The 17,552-nt window shown below is 40.8% G+C and overlaps 1 long non-coding RNA gene across 2 annotated transcripts in view; it reads right to left on the bottom strand.

Moving 5' to 3' along the window:
- Window positions 1-7,138: 7,138 nt before the first annotated feature.
- LOC138813394 (uncharacterized) overlaps window positions 7,139-17,552 on the bottom strand; it is a 31,736-nt gene continuing 21,322 nt past the window's right edge. For both annotated transcript variants that reach the window (XR_011367769.1, XR_011367768.1), the window contains 3 exons: window positions 16,457-16,677; window positions 14,597-15,370; window positions 7,139-7,603 (listed from right to left, as the gene is read on the bottom strand). This is a non-coding gene — a long non-coding RNA (uncharacterized lncRNA). The remainder of the gene's footprint in view (window positions 7,604-14,596; window positions 15,371-16,456; window positions 16,678-17,552) is intronic.

The following is a 17,552-nucleotide window of genomic DNA, read 5'->3' as shown; positions in this document are numbered from 1 at the left end:
CCTTTTTCTTCCTTTCCATTTCTTTATTATGCTTCTGAGTAATGACCTAAGGGTCTTTTACATACTAAACACATCTGAGCTTCCCTGCTGTCATTAAAGAATGACAAGCCAAATGTTTTCCTTCCATGTCAGTCTTGAGTAGCTAGGAGTACAGGTGTGAGCCACAAGTACCTACTCTGAACAAATTCTGGTATATCAAATTGTTAATGGAGAAGACTCATACACATGAATTGTTTTAAAAAGGAGATTGATGATGAATACTTGCTTGTCTGAGAGAAGGCATGGATTGAGACTAGAATAGCTGAATTCTAAATTTGTGATTGTTTTCTGTTTGGGTAGTGCCTGTAAGTGTTGATTCCAATATATTAAGTCTCTAAAGATTTTGGGAAAAAAAATGCATGGGTTGTGGAGGTTTGGGTTGTGGAGGTTTTTTCCTTCCCACAATTTCCCATTCTTCCTTTTTCTATTATTTTATTTCTATCATCCTAGTTGTATATTTTAATTATTGAGGCTTTGTAACTCACCACTGTGAATTTTGCAAGCCTTATTATAATAATGTATTTCCTGACAACAGTAAAATAGATTTAGATTTAGACAATTATCATTGTCTAAATGGTTCTGTAATTAATTGGGAAGGAAATCCATAATTAAATTAGTTATATGTAAATACATGTTATATTCTTTACACTATATTATATATAATATATTATATAAGACTGAATATGATTTTTTCAAACTATGAGAGCATTTAACATTTTTAGTCTCAAGGGTATTTTTTCACAAACCAATGTAAAAATTATTGGAGAAAGTGGTGATATAACTTTGATTATAATTATATAAATATATATTTGTGTGTGGATATAATACTGTTTATTAATAGATGAATAAATACATGTGTATATACATTTGTGCATCTATGTATGAAGTGAATATAATTAAGTTGACCACATTATGTCCCAAAAAAGGGCTATGAGTTGTATGTACAAGGTTCAGGCCTATAATCCTAGTTGTATAGGAAGGTGGGTTCTGAGTTTTAGCCTCTTTTACCATCATGGCATTAGACTTTGAGAGGAAGTCTGGGCCCCTCCAGGATAGCAAAGACACATATGCCGTTGGATCACCCTCCCTGACCCCAGAGAAAAGTCAGTAGAAATAAGGACAAGCTTCTTATCCTATGATAATCTACTCAATTCCTGTACCAAGATGGCCACCTGTAGATGGAAAGTTAGCATTCTCTCCAAAAGAGTCTCAAAAGAGCCTTCTGAACTATAGTCTCTGACTATACTGAATTAAAGATTATTATTGTTCCCAAGCTGCAAACACATATAAATATTCCAATGGCTCCAGAGATGGACAAAGTCTAACAAATACTCATATAAAATTATATATTATGTTTCAATAATTCTGTGACAAATCATCAAAGGCATGTCTTGATTTTTTCTTTTCTTTTTCTTTTTTTTTTTTTTAAAGAAATGGAAACACACTGAGTGCATCAGGGGGTGAGGGATGGTTTGGTTGCTGAACTTTTTAATGTACTTCTGGGCATGGGAGATCCCTGTCTGGGTGACCTTTTGTGGGGGTGGGTGTCCTCACAGCTTCACAAAACAATGGCCATAACTTCTATGACATCACAGATACTTTTGCCATGGCAGCAGATAGGTTTCAGGCACTGATCTGGCCATCAGGTGGACTCAGCTACACAGAGAGCACAAAGGATGAGAGGAAATGACTGCTAGACACCAGGCTACAGCTTGATGAGCTGTCCTGACTGGTAGCTAGGATTACTTGAGCTGGAACAGGCTTATTCCCATGCTAAGGCTCCTGAGCACTAAAGACCAGGCACTAGGGGTTGGAGAAACAGAAGTGAATGTGGCTGCCTCCATGCCTATTTCATGCTGAGAAGAAAACCAGAAATCATAATGACAATTTCTATAAATCAGAGGCATGACATTGGTGGTATTGTGGGTACAACTTCACAGTGGGGATAGGCAGAGACATCCCCGAGGAGGGGACATTTGATCTGAAAGCAAGGCCATCATCCATGCAATTTTCTAGGAGCAGATGTTCCAGGTAGCAAGAACAGCAAGTACATCCCCCATGGTGGGAACGGACCTGACTTGTTTAAGAAAAGGAAGACAGCACTGACATGCTGAGGTTCATGGAACAAGGAAGGACTGGTACAATGAAGAAGAAAGAGATCAGAGATGAAGACAGGAATAAATTAGATATTGTGTGCTACTTGTTACAGGAAGAAAAGTTCTGATTTTACTCTAAATCTGACATGACCCACCGGAACCAATGTTCTCAAATTGTAACCAGACACACCAGACTAACCTAGAGAATACTTTTAAAATGTGATGCTAGCCGGGTACTGGTGGCTCATACCTGGAATCCTAACTACCCCCAAGGCCAATATCTGAGGATGAGGTTTGAAACAAGCCCAAAGAGGAAATTTGGTAAGACTGACTTTCAATTAACCACCAAAAATCTGGAAGTGACGCTGTGGTTCAAGAGGTAGAACATTAGCTCAGAACAAAAAAAAAACCTAAGGGACAGTACCCAGGCTCAAAATTTAAATTTTCACAAGACAAACCAACAAACAAAATATGACCCGTTGTTCATCATTGGGCAATCTAGTTCAATATATTTGGTATGAGCCTTGGAAATTATATCCTTAGCAAATGCTCTCCTCTGAAATTCTGCTTCATAGCCAGTTTTCAGAGCTCCAGCATCACCACTGTCTCCTCCAAGTTAGCACAGCAGCCTACCACTGGAAATTTGAAGAAATCTTTTTAGTAATCATAAGAAATCTGATCATTTGTCCACATACATCAAATCAGTAGTTGCCACATTCCACTATTCTGAATGTATTTAATCCCTTTTTGAGTTAATAAGCCTTAAGGAATAAAATCTATAGAATAGTTACTAAATTAATTCAACAATCATCATTCTTCCAACCAGTCTTATAAGTTTATAAAAGCAGAGACTGCCGGGCACTTGTGGCTCACGCCTGTAATCCTAGCTATTTAGGAGGCTGAGATCTGAGGCTCATGGTTTAAAACCAGCCTGGGCAGGAAACTCCGTGAAACTCTAATCTCCAGTAAACCATCAGAAAACTGGAAGTGGTGCTGTAGCTCAAGTGGTGGAGCACTAGCCTTGAGCTGAAGAGCTGAAGGAAAGGGCTTAGGCCCAGAGTTCAAGCGCCACGACTGACCTAAATAAATAAATCAATAAATCAATAAAATAAAGCATAGACTATACTGAAGAGTGCATATGATAATTTCTAACTATAATACTCTCATGAAATTGGGTTTTACAGAAACATCTTGATTGCTTTGCCAAAGCAAAGGATAAATGATTTAAATAAGCTACCTAACATCTCAGAAGGAAAATGTTACTGGGTTTAGATCAACTTCATATACCCAGTACTGAGGAAATAAGTTTCAGAAATGGCAGAGGCAAAGTATTATAAAAATCACTTTATCATGAGGTACAACCAGGCTGCCTAGATCAACCTTGCAGGAAAAAAGGGATGAATGAAAAGCAACTAAGGCTTCTAAAATGAGCCAGTTGGTGGTGCTTTATGCTTGTAATCCTCAGAAGCCTGAAAGCAGAGGGTTTGGATTCAAAGCCTTCCCAGGAAGAAAACCTTTTTCTCTGCAACCAGCAGATAGAAAACATCAACTCTGTGCCTACAGCCCAGCTGGATGCCTTCTTCCCACAGAGCTCCAGACAACGAAGACCCCTCATCTGAAATATTGTCAAATATATTAAAATATTATCTCCTGTTTGGGAGATAATATTTGAAAGATATATCAAAAACATTTCACTGACTTCTAAAGAAAGAGTGAAAGAGGAAATATGTGCTCACTAAAGGGTAAGTTACCTACCAAAATGATATTAATATGGCTAGATGCCCATTTGGAAACTTATCCACTCAGCCATCTTTCCTCACATCTTGTCAGTTAGCCTGAACTGTCAGATTTTTGGATGCAAGGGATGTGTATGAGTATGTAGGTTGTAAAAGTAATAATGAAAAGCTAGACACTGGAGGCTTAGGCCTGTAATCCTAGCTACTCAGAAGGCTGAGATCTTAGGATCCCAGTTCAAAGCCAACCCATGTAAAAAGACCCTTACCTCCAATTAACCAGAAAAAGACAGAAAGCTGAGCTGTGGTTCAAAAGGCAGACTACCAGCCTTGCAACAACAACAAAAGTTAAGGGACACCATCCAGGCCCTGAATCCAAGCCTCGGTAGTGGCTCTCACACACAAAAAATAACCATGATACCACCAGAGGATGTGCATATCTTAGGGAAGGATGCAGATGGATGGGATGATGAATGTATTGTAGCCCAGTCTATGAAAAACGCTAGGTGAAATCTTTCCTCAATACATCTTCATTTCCCTCTACACATTTAAAATCACACACACACACACCCACACCCACACCCACACCCACACACACACACACACACACACACTTACATGATTATATTTGTCTATATAATTATGTAAAATACATATCATACACACTTGCTTCAGAATTTTGTCCATCTTTTGGTTTTATAGGTAGTACAATATATCCAGGGTTTGGCTCATTCTTGTAATTTCAGCTGCTCATGAAGGTGGGATCTGAAGATCACAGTTTGATGCCAACCCAAGGAAACAAATCCTCAAGATTCTTATTTCAATTAAGTAGCAAAAAGCCAGAAGTGGAAATGTGACTTAAATGACACAGTGACTGCATTGAGCACAATAATCTAAGCAAGATACCAGACCTCCGTTCAAGCCTACGTACTTGCCAACTACCACTCCAAAAGCCAAAATCCCCAAAAGACCAAACCAAAAACATGTCAAAATATTTTATAACTTTTGAAGCAAAATCCAATGAGGCAATGTAGTTTGTTGAAGATTTGGTGGTAAAATGTTGAAAAACCCCAAATTCCACATGTGTTTAAATGATGCAACAGACAAGCAACCAAGTAAAAATTTCCCAATAATGTTCCTTAGTATTCACTGGGACCCTTGACAAAGATTTTTTTGTATGCTTTTCAAAAAATCAGTTAATTTTCAGTAGTATAAATCTTTATTATAAGTTATAGAAGTTTTTTAAAGTTCCAAAGTGAATTGAATGTAAAACAAAAAGCACTTAATATTACCAGTTTCTATGACTCTGGTAGAAAACATGTAGTACTGTGGCCTTTATGAAGGAAGAGAGGGAAGACTGATCATGAAATGTTGGGAAGAAGAGTTTCCAATTGACTGTTTGAAACCCAATCTTCTGCCCCCTACCCCAACAGGCAGAGGCTTGAACTCAGGGATTAGGTGCTGTCTTGAGCTTCTTCTGCTCAAAGCTAGCATTCTACCACCTGAGCCATGGCACCACTTCTAGCCTTTTCTGAGAAGTTTGTTAGAGTTGAGAGACTTACGTACTTTTATGTTTGGGATTGGCTTCACATCTCAGTCTCCTGAATAGCTAGGATTATAGTTGTTAGCTTCCCATGCCTGGCTTACATTCCACACTATTGAACACATAAAATTCAATTAGGAGGCTAAGATCTGGAGAATGGTGATTCAAAGCCAGGCCAGGCAGAAAAGTCTGCAACTCCATCTTCAACAAGCAAAGAGCTGGACTTGAGCAGTGGTTCAAGTAAGGTGAGTATGAGACCCTGATTTCAAATACCATTATGGGCAAAAACAAAACAAAATAAAGCAATGTCCCAAATTAAAATAATAAAATTGCTCAAAACCAAAATAATGGTCATTAAATAAGGGTTTGAAAAGTAGAAAACAAATACAACCCTCCATAAATCCACATATAAAAATCTTCCAGCCAGATACCGGTGGCTCAAGCCTGCAATCCTAGCTACTCAAGAGGTTGAGATCTGAGGATCATGGTTCAAAGCCAGCCCAGGCAGGAAAGTCCCTGAGACTCTTATCTCAATAAACTACTCAGAAAACCAGAAGTGGCACTGTGGCTCAAGTGGTAGAGTGCTAGCCTTGAGCTGAAGAACGAGGGACGGTGCTTAGGCCCAGAATTAAAGTCCCATGACTGACAAAACACAAAACAAAATCCAAAAAACAATAAACAAAAAAGAAACTTTCACAAAATATTTGAAATGGGTGAATTTTCAATAAGGAAACAACATTTTTCTTTCCTTTTTTTTTCTTGCAACAGCAAAAGAGATGGTTTATTGTACATGTGTCACACTTGGCCACAACTATGAACAGAACTAGTCCAGAATGTCACAGGTCCGGGGCACAGGACCATCAGGGGATGCTTGGTTATGAGCAAGGTGTGTCTTTCAGAGATGATCTTGGCAATGAAAGTTCTGGATCCACTGGGAAATCACAGCGGCATGCAGTCCAACATCTCAGCATCCCAGCCTATGGCATTCCTTATTCCTCCTGCTCCTCTGGCCTCGATGGGTGCACAAACTGGTTTACTTAGACCTCTGCCTCCTCTTTCTTCTTTTGCCCTTCAGCCTGCGCATTCGCTTCCTCTACTTGGCTCTCATGGTGCTGTTTTTTCTAGGAAGATGGTGCTAAGGCAAAGAGCAGGAAACAACATTTTTCTACCTAAAGATGTCTGTGGGGAGAACAGTGGAAGAAATAGATTTATTCCCAGATATTTAGACCAACATGCCAATTCTGATATATCTATGATGATAGAGACTAGCTTTAGAATGATAAAAATAAACCAAAGGATTACATCCCAAAGTATTGGACAAGGCTAACAAAACAGAGTAGGGCATCAGGGTATAGGGTAAGAGCTATGTAGAAAAACTAGTTGTTCCTACAATGAAAAGTATTACCAGGCCTAGCAATTCAAGTTCGCCATACCAAGTAGATTTTGAAAAATAGTCTGTTACTTATTATATTAAAGAAAAATTTAAACTTGTAGGCTCTTCAACTTTATATCAGACAACCTCAACTTTGCTCAGTGGACTTGGTACTTAATATTTGGATCATCAAGTGCCAATTCCAAATTTAATTATACAAATAATAACTCTACTAATAGAGAATGTTAATGGTTTCTTATAGATGGAGCTGAAGGTAAAACTGTTGAGACTTTTCCCACGGAAGAGACTATTCTTATTACACCTCTTCCCATGGTCTTCCAACTGCCTCAGTTCATTAATTTTTTTTTTTACAAAACTCGAAAATTTCCACTTTATTCACCCAGATGTCTTTTTAACACTTCAAAGGCTGTTTTTGAGAAATAATAAAAATTTCAAAAGCACAAAAAATGCCACCCAAGTTAAGAAGTTTTGAGATCAAGCAGATGAAAGGGAAAATTTGAGTAAGGAGCGAGTTTAGTGTCCTAGCCATGACAAAATCCTAAGAGTTAGTGAGTGAACACATGACTCTGCACATATCCACAGAGTTGAAGTCACATGATGATTCTGGCTCCTGGTCCTCCTCTTTGCCTTCCTGGTCTGACACACCATTCTCTGGGATGCTGAGCTCTTCTTTAGGCTTTCTTCATTCCCCTCCAGTAACTCCTGCTTTATAGGCTTGCACAAGATAGGCTTTTTCTTCATTTTGACATTTGGTTTAGGTTGAGAAAGCTATTTTTTTCTCCAATTCAATGCTGTTTGCCTATAAAAATCACAATAAGAAAAACCCAACTAAGACAAGCATCCTTGGTTAAAGGCATTCTAGGTTGTAATCTCTGAACTTTTAGGACCTACTTTACTCTTGGCTTTGACTGTCTTTTGTCTTCCTTCTCAATCAAACTCCCCCCACTCCCACTCCTAGGGCTTGAACTCAGGGCTTAGAATCTGTTCTTGTTTGCTTTTTTTCCCCCTCAAGGTTAGTGATTTTCCACTTGAGCTGCAGTTCCACTTCCATCTTTTTGGTGATTAATTGGAGATAACTAAACCATGATGCTCAGATCTCAGCCTTCTGAGTAGCTAGGATTACTCAATGAATTTTCAGGAAGAGGCATCATGATGTTATGGGATTTCATGAAGTCATAAATATGATGATACCCAAAACCTTGAACAAGGACATTCTCAACTTCACCCCAGCATAACCATTGAAGTGAGGGATTTTAAACACTTATACATTAGTACTGCTCATCCTCCCCTCAGACTCCAGGATCACACATCACATTTGACTATCAAGCCTCACTGGTTACCTGGAACTCGCAACATTTTCTGCTTTCCTTTTACTTGGAGACCTGAAACTTGAAGATTAGGATTTACTTTGTTCAATTTTGAGTCTCCTCGGTATTTTTCTTTAATTTTTGTTAATCAGTTTTTAACTTGAAGTGATACTCTGCTAAGATCAAGGCAACCTAAGACATAGCATATCATTTTTAATTGTCTCTTTGCTTAGTTTACTTTAATCAAGGGATTAAGAAAGCTATTATAAGGTTTTTGGTGGGGGTAGCATTGTGAGGGGAAGGGCAAATGGACAAATGTGGTGGAAGTACTTTATGTGCTCCTACAAAAGTAAACAATGAAGGTGGGGGAAAGTGGCTCACAACTTTAATCCCATCTATTCAGAAGCTTGTCAGCAGGAAAAATCAGTGAGTTTCATCTCCAAAAAACTACCAAAAGAAAGGAAATGGGTTGTAGCTCATGTGGTAGCATGCTAAGATTAAGCAAAAGGAGCATAGATATGGTACTCAGGCCCCGAGTTCAAGACCTAGAATAAGCACAAAACAAACTAACAAAACCTGCTGAAATTGCTTTAAGAAGGGTCTATGAGAGAAAAATGGTTAGGGTAGATTTGATTTGGGAACATTTGGTATCTGTCACAGTATATGCGAATAGATCCACTATAGGTTGCTGTGGAAATATTATTCCTTGTTCCATTATGAGCTATTTGGATTCACTATTTCAGTGTGAAATGATATTTCTTGAGAGAAAATTGTCAGTTTGGAGCCCAGCACTGCTGGATCATGCCTATAGCCTTAGCTGCTCAGGAGGTGGAGATCTGAAGACCAATGTTTGAAGCCAGCCCATGAAAGAAAGTCCATGAGACTCATCTCCAAAAAACTACTAAAACACTCCTGGAAGTGGTGCTGTGACTCAAGTGGCACAGCACTAGTCTTGAGCAAAATTAGCTCAAAGACAGCATCCAAGCCCTCAGTTCTAACCCCAGGATCAGCATATACACAGAAAAATTTTAGTATGACTTCTGAACAAGGTTTTGTACCATTTTTCCATGAGTTCATTTTCAGACAGCACTATGTTCTGTGGGAGGCTTCTGTGTTCTGGCTTACATGGCATTTCTATTAGATGATATGTAATAGGCATGTACACAAAATTCCCTCACTCAAATTATATTTTTCAGTTAACAATCTATTATGGGAAAGAATTGAATTTCCCCATTTTTTAAGTACTCAATGAATTTAACAGTATAAATTTGTAGATTGCTATTTAAGTTATATTCAATTTCTATTAATTTACTCTTTTAAAGTTCTTATTCTTAGTTTATGTAAGTATGTATGTATGTATGCATGTATGTATTTTGTTGGCCATGGGGTCTGAACAAAGGGCCTGGGAGCTGTCCCTCAGCTTTTCAGCTCAAGGCTAGTGCTCTACCACTTGAGCCACAGTACCACTTTCTGCTTTTCTGCTTATGTGGTTCTGAGGAATTGAACCCAGGGCCTCATGCATGTGAGGCAAGCACTCTACCATTCAGACACCTTCCCAGCCCCTCTTTGTTTAGTTTTAAAGTGCCTTTAATGACCTTTCTTAATATAAGATGATATAATTCTATAACTATATCTAGTTTTTAATAGGTTGATGATTTCCCATAGATTCACCGCCATCAAAAGATACAAAGTATTTCCTTCACCCTTAAAAGAACAGCCAACTTCTGTTTCCTCAGAAGTTGCACAGAGGTTCTTCCTGCAGAGTATCTCATACTTATATCTAACACCATGTGACAGAACAGACAATAACAATGTCTTGTTATTCTGTTATCCTCAGAAAATAAAATGCTATTCAAAAAGACTTTGGACCTTTGTTTCCTCATGTTATTTATAATTTAAGGGAGCTCAATGCCAGACATTACTATTTTCTGTAGTTGTATGTTACAAGATCTACATTCATTCCCATGGAATATTTTATTTTTGTTGGGTGTGGTGGTCCTTGTACTAGGGCTTCAACTCAGAACCTGGTAATGTCACTTCAGTTTTTTGCTCAAGGCTGGGACTCTTCCACTTGAGCTACCTCACTGCTTCTGGCTTTTTAGTGTTAACTGGAAATAAGACTGGGTAGGTGATGGAGTGGGTATGACTGTGATACATTGTATCCATGTATGGGAACGTCACAACCTCCTTCTTGTACAACCAATACTTGCTAATAAAAAGAAAGATAATTAGAGGTCTAATTGTTCACAGTAAGTTTCTTGTAATTTCCCTTCTTATGTCTTTCTCATTTTTTTCATGCTAGCATGTGCTCAGTGCTGACCCTTAGCTCTTTTTCTTATGGCTAGTACTTCAGCCACAGCTCTAGTTCGTTTTTGCTAGTTAATTGGAAGAAAGAAACTATCTGATATTTGTGCCTAGGTTGTCTCTGAACCTCAGTACTCAGATCACAGCATCCTGAGTAGCTAGGATTACAGGTGAGAGCTACTCAGATCCTTGTTGTCTCCTAAATTATCCCATGTCCATTTCACAATGGCAGTCCATTTCCATGCTTCCCAGCTTTGCAGAAATAGCTTAATTATAATCCAACACCAAGTCTAACCTCACCACAGATGCTATTTTTTGTGTCATACTCTGACTATAGACACCCTTCTCCTGGCTGATGCATTGCAACAACCTAGATGGCTCTCATACTACGCCACAAGGATAGGAAGCCAGGAAACACTAGCTTAGAAGCTGTTAAATCAGAGGAGCAAAAAGATATCGTAGTGCATTCTGCTGTGATCTTATTCTGACTTAAACAGCCTTGTCATCTATTACCAGGAGTAGCTTTGACATCACATTCTGAGTAGTGACTGGGTGTAAGCTGGTGTGTCCGAGCTGACTATAGTATTGTCCTGAGCCTGTGCAGACTGAAGAGACAAGCCAGTGCCAGTAGCACACACATTGGAATAACAAAGCAACCTATAGTTAGGCATTGCCACTCTTTGTTCTAGAGTAATGAATGAATGACTCTCTAATTTCTTGACAAGAAATTCCTGCAGACCCATATGCAGCTGCCTCATCAGAGCAAGTAAAGAGCCTGGTGCTGCCTGGAGGAAACACTGTGAGAAGCTGCCAGAAAGCATCTGTTTACTGGACTCATGGGGCTCCTCTGTCCTCTAGAATTAATGACAAATGAGGAGCAAACACCTCCCCCTCTAGACAGACATACACAGGAAGAGCATTGCCACAGCACAACAGGGGACTCTCAAGACAAACACTTGATCTGTGCTGTCAGAACTGAGAGGTTTTTTTTGGGGGGGAGGGTCCGGTTGTGGGGCCTGAACTCTGGGCCTGTGCCCTGTCCCTCAGCTCTTCAGCTCAAGGATAGTGCTCTACCACTTGAGCCAGAGCGCCACTTCTGGCTTTCCATTTTGCTTATATGGTGCTGAAGAATCGAACCCAGGGCCTCAGGCACGCAAGGCAAGCGCTCTACCACTGAGCCAACTTCCCAGCCCCAGAGCTGAGAGTTTTTAATGACACTTCATCCCACAGTGCTCCCTAAAACCTTCATCCCAACCCTGCTCCTTTCATGTCCCTGACAATGTTTATAGGCATCCCATATCCAGACTGAAGATGTTCCTTCATGTTTGGAGTAAGTCTGATCAGACTTTTTATGGATCCACTGCTCAGTCAGAACTCTCGATCCCTCCCATCCCCATTTTGATACTGTGTGTCTCTTGACCTATTCCTGTGTTCTCTTTTCAAGATTCAGTCAGGGCCGGGTACAGGTGGCTCACACCTGTAATCCTAGCTACTTAGAAGTCTGAGATCTGCGGATCGTGGTTCAAAGCCAGCTCAGGGAGGAAAGTCCGTGAGACTCCTATCTCCAATAAACCACCAGAAAACCAGAAGTGGCTCTGTGGCTCAAGTCGTAGAGTGCTAGCCTTGAGTTGAAAAGCTCAGGGACATCACCCAAGCCAAGCCCAGAGATCAAGGCCTATGACTCAAAAATAAATAAATAAATAAATAAAAGAAAGCAAAAACATACAAAGCTCAGAATGGCAAGCAGCTGAAAACAGGATGGAATAAACCAACATTATCTATGACAGTTTTCAGGTTATGCAGAGAATTGCCTGCATTGTTGAAGCCCAAACCCACCTGATAGCTGAGTTTTAGCTGGCTGGCATGCCCATGATGCCAGGTAATGATATTCACAAGTTTTGTTATATTATTGGATGAGACCAATAGGCTTCAAGTTGGGAAGCTGAACATTTTCTATTGATCTAGAAGGAGAAATATATCAGGACAAGAAATGGGATTAACACAATGCCAAAAGCAAAAGGCCATCCAATCCAAGGAAGACAGAATAACTCTGTCTCTGAAAAGATGATTCTCTCAAAGGAATCCTGAGCTGAGTATGGTGGTCTATGTTTGCAATCTCTGAATTTAGGAGGCTGAGTCAGAAGTTAGGTTGAGACTAGCCTAAGTTCCATGCCAAGAGAAGAACACAAAACCAAACCTCATCTTACAAAATAAAAGAAGGACTGGGAATGTGGCTTAGTAATAGAGTGCTGGCCTAGCACATACATGAAGCCCTGGGTTTGGTTCCTCAGTACCACATAAAGAGAAAAGGCTGGAAGTTGTACTGAGGCTTGAGTGGTAGAGTGCTAGTCTTGAGCAAAAGAAACTCAAAGTGAATGGTGTTAGGAAAAATGTAAAATTAATGAAATAGCATCTCTCTCCCTCCCCTATATCCCTTCCTGCTTTCCTCCCTCCCTCCTTTTCTCAGTACTAGAGTTTATACAAAGGATTTCATGCTTAGGCAGGTGTTTAACTCTTAATCCACACCACGGCCTTTTTGTACTTTAGTTTTTAAGTTAGGGCATCCTGTTTTCTTCCCATCCCAGGACCAGCCTCCCATCTAGCTGAGATTATTGGAATCAGCCCAGCTTGATGATTGTGATCAGATCTCACTTTTTGCATGGGTTGGTCTTGGATTGCCGTCCTCTCAATCTATGCCTCCCAAGTAGATGGTACTATCATGCTTAGCCTTTAAAATGATCACTTAGAACTGGGCGCAAGTGGCTCCTGCCTGTAATCCTAGCCACTCAGGAAGCTGAGATCTGAGGATCGAGATTCAAAGCCAACCAGTGCAGGAAAGACCATGAGACTCTTATCTCCAATAAACCACCAGAAAACCTAAGTGGTCCTGTGGCTCAAGTGGTAGAGTGCTAGTCTTTAGCTGAAGAGCTAAGGGACAGCAGCACCCAGGTCCAGAGTTCAAGTCCAAAGACAGACAAAAAAAAATCACTTAGAAAGATAAAAAAAAAAAAAAAACTCCCGAATTCTCACATTTATTTAAATAACGGCTGCCAGTCATATTTTATAAAGCACTTATGGGGCCCATGAAGTCTTTTATTTTTAAAATACAATAAAATAGTACTAGAGCAGTTGGGATAGTGTTCTGCCAGTAACACAACTCTAAGAGCCTCGGAGGGAGCAAACAAGCCGGCTACAGGCCAGCGCCGCCGCCGCTTCTTCTGAGCAGCAGTGAGAAGCAGCAAGCAGCCATGGCTGGGGCACAGGCTCCTCAGGCCAGACCCTGCAGGCAGGGCAGCCCCTCCAAATCCCCCAGGTCTCAAAGGCTCCAGCGCCGAGCTTCCTGGGCTCATCCCTAGGCTGGAGGTGCAGTGTGAAACAGCAAAGGAGCCAGCGAGACTCCTCCAGTGTCAGGGCAACCAGGCAGGAGTGGAGCCAAATGGCCAAACTTGCAGCAGCGACTGCAGCAGTTGTTGCTGCCTCTTGCAGCATGGGCCAGGGCTCCTGCAGCTGCTCAGGCACAGCCAGAGGCAGAGAAAAACTCCAGGACTGACACAGCCTCCTTCCACCCAATCTGCCTAAGATCTGGGAGCTGGATCGGGAGCAAAAGGAGAGGGGTTCATATGGGTGTTGGAGGCATAGGCCTGCAAAACCCCATCTGAGCACCTGTGTGCTCTGAGGGTGCATGCAGGCATGCATTCCTTCCTTCCAATTTATTTATTTTTGTTGGTCGTGGGGCTTGAACTCTGGGCCTGGACGCTGTCCCTCAGCTCTTCAGCTGAAAGCAAGTGCCCTACCACCTGAGCCACAGGACCACTTCCAATTCTTCTCGGGGAGGAAGGGTCACCCTTTCCTCCATGCTGGCCAAAGGTTCTGCCCCCGGTGCAAGGCTCAGGTAATGGTTTGCAAAAAGTACCATTCGTGCTTCATCTTCTTAATCATGTAGAACAGCACCTGGAGACCCCCCCTATGTGTAATCAACTGTGCTTTACCTGCTTTTACAACCTTGATTAGTGGAACTGCTCCACTTTTGTTGACAAGGATTAGCTTTTTCTGTTTAAACTCTCATTGTCTGTGCTCCCATAAAACTGTTTAACTCTCTGCCCCTGACTGAAGATTTACTTCTCCTGCTTGTGTGCTGTATATAAACATGTGATGTTCCAATAAATTTTGTCTATACTCACATGGTGTAGTCCCTTCTTGCCTATACCACACATCGTGTTCCCAGATCCCGTTGTGGAAACAGCAACAGATGGGGTTATGCCGGTTGATGCCTCTGACATCTCCCCCCTTTTTTGTTTTTTAAGTACAACCGTAAGCAAGAGATCCTTTGCAGAAGGGATTTGCAGAAACTATTTTGGAATGTAGACAGCAATATCTTGACAAGACATAATGCAATCAATCCTGTAGAAACACTATGGGTAAAACTGTGCCACCAGGTATGAGGGTCCAATTGGTTTAGCACAGATGCAATTCCCTCAGCCAGACCTTCATATCCCACGCCAGGGAGTTGTGCCAAGAAAGTCTCAATGACTTCCTGCTGTAACTAGTGGATGTCCCAAGTCAAATTTCCTTGCAAGACCGGCAGGTGGTAGTGAAGTCCCTGCCAAGTAATGTTAGAAGTGTTGAATCAAGTAGGAGTGATGCACAGTTTATTGAGCTCTAATCACACTTGAAGGTTAGCTGTTTCTGCAGATCAATTATCTGGTCTCCCATCCACTGCACCGTGTGTTGCAGGGTGTTCAGACGGGAATCAATGTCCTGTTTAATATTGTGCTGATGAGTCTATAGCTGGTGACAGTCCAGCCACTTCTCTACAAAGTCCTTGGTTTGGATGGAGGAATGCAGGGCCACTCCGGCAGTCGCAGCAGTCATGGTGATAGCAGTCATTTCAAGGATCACAGCTACACTCAGACCCAGGAATCTCCTAGTTCTCTTCAGCAGTTGCTGGAAGACTCCTGTCAACAAACCAACAGTGGGGCTCTCCTGCCAAGGTCGGGTGAGATTAACAGGCACCCAGACCCCTAAGCGAGATCTTAATATCAGGAGAGACTGAGAAGGCATTTTAAAAGAAATAGTATGATTTAAGCATGTAAAGAGTCCAGGCTGCGTGGGTTCTCATTGATTGACACTGTCCCTGTGGGCTAGTACATAGGAAAGTTTAATACAACCCTGTACAGTAAAAGAATGGTTCCTGTAAAATGTATAATTTGCCTCATGGGCCCTAGTAAAGTGACCAACCCAATTCTGAGTTGTATAAAATTGCGTGGCAAGTTTTATAAATGCCACTGCTCAGGCCCTAAGTGTCCCCTGAAATTTATATGTGGCCTATGAGGCACAAGGCCTCCATCATGTCAGGTGAGCAAGCCAATGGGTTCTACATGATTTATAACTCCATTGTATAGACGTCACCATCAGAAGAATTATTAGTATACCAATCACCAACATGCTTTTCAGAATAATTGGCAATGAAACATCCATGAGGACCTCAATCTATAAATGAGATGTTATCATTATGCTGTATAATCTTTCCTCTAGGGTTTTGACACTGAGACCACTGAATAGAAACATAAACAAAATTCAATAATTAATGTCCTGTCATACTAGGTTAGGTGGTTGCCCAGTCTTATTTGTATAAGAATGATCCTTACCAATAAAATTTAAGGAAATTGTGCTGAATCGCCCCATATGATTGTTGATTTTATCATCAGGCAAGATGTATGCCCATACCTGTCTTCTGGTTGGTAAGCAAGGTGATGTCCCTAAACACAGTGGTAAAGACTCAAATCCTAAGGAAATAATATAAGGTATTCCTTCCTCACCTGGATGATTAGGGTCTGCATGATCCCATGGTGGAGGAAAATACGTGCTGTCATTTGTGTACGCCACTGGACCTTGGTCTAGCTAATCCACTAATTTTAACAATGGTGGGTGAGTGATATAGGCCCAATATGCATGTTCACTACCCACTGCAGAAGTATTCACAAGCAGTGCAATCATGGCCAAAACAGATATTCAGGTATTCTAGGGGTTTTTGTACTGACCAGGGTGGCTTCGGTCTTGTGTCAACACCTTATTCTGACCCCATGTTGCTGGGGTCAAGCTGGTTTTCTTAAGATAAGGATGATGGCTTCCTCCGGACTTCAACCTTAGGTATGCAAAGCTGCTTACTAGATCTTCTTCCTCAGGGTTGTGTTGTGTTGTTTTTGCTTCTCTGGAGGTCGGATGAATCAAAAAGGGACCCAGATGTTGCCAGTGGATCCATCTGGAATGATAGAAACACTGTTTTCCCTTATGGGGCATTAGTCTTAGTCTTCATTGATTAAATTTTTTAAACCATATGGGAATAGATAGTGAGATGCTGCTAGAGGGATAAAATGCTTTTCAGCTTTAGTGAAAGGATCACTTTGAGTGAAATTTTAAAAATTTAGAGTAAATAAGGTTAAGGCAAAAGTTTCCCTTAGGGATTCCCCTTTTTTGTTTTTTTTAATAATTGAAGCTTAAATGTTTTATGGGTGTGTAAACAGTTGGCATTAGTCTACACAGGTTGATTAAAGAAGTTTTACCTAGGGACTAACTTTAGTAAACTCTCCTAATATTTTTCTGATTGTACACTGGCTTTTATAATATAGTGTGGGGTAGTTTGTCAAGGTGACAACTTTTTACTAATTACATTTTATTCCAAACTAGAGTTTAGGCATAATTTTTTAACTTTTCATAACTGTATGGACCCTTTTGGGGGGGGGGCTATAGCAGCATAGCCTGTTTAGTACTTTGGTTTGTAAAAGATTTAAATAGTCTAGGATGTTTAAAGGTAAGATCCATAAGAAGTTCCACTTGTAGGTGTTCAGTGGCAGTTTTGTAATTGACAAACAAGTTATAAAAGCAGAACGAACAGTTAGTGATTACAAATTGCATCAAGGCAAATAGGGTGGTTAAGTCCACACAACTGCCTGTAGACATCCTGGTATCTAGGCTGGAGATGGGGGCATTGCACCCAGTTTCAAGGCCTGGAGGTGGGACAAGTCTTACCTTGAAATCCTAGGAAAACATTACCTCCCCAAATACGCCAAAGCATTGTTTAGCTCCTCAAATAGCCTAGGAGGGAAAGGCCATCCTTTGGAATACAGATGTTTAGTG

The sequence above is a fragment of the Dipodomys merriami genome, unplaced genomic scaffold (assembly GCF_024711535.1).
Source record: "Dipodomys merriami isolate MVZ:Mamm:240054 unplaced genomic scaffold, mDipMer1.0.p SCAF_596, whole genome shotgun sequence".
Lineage (NCBI taxonomy): Eukaryota > Metazoa > Chordata > Mammalia > Rodentia > Heteromyidae > Dipodomys > Dipodomys merriami.
The sequence above is the reverse complement of the archived record's forward strand: the minus strand, read 5'-3'. Positions and strand labels throughout refer to the sequence as shown.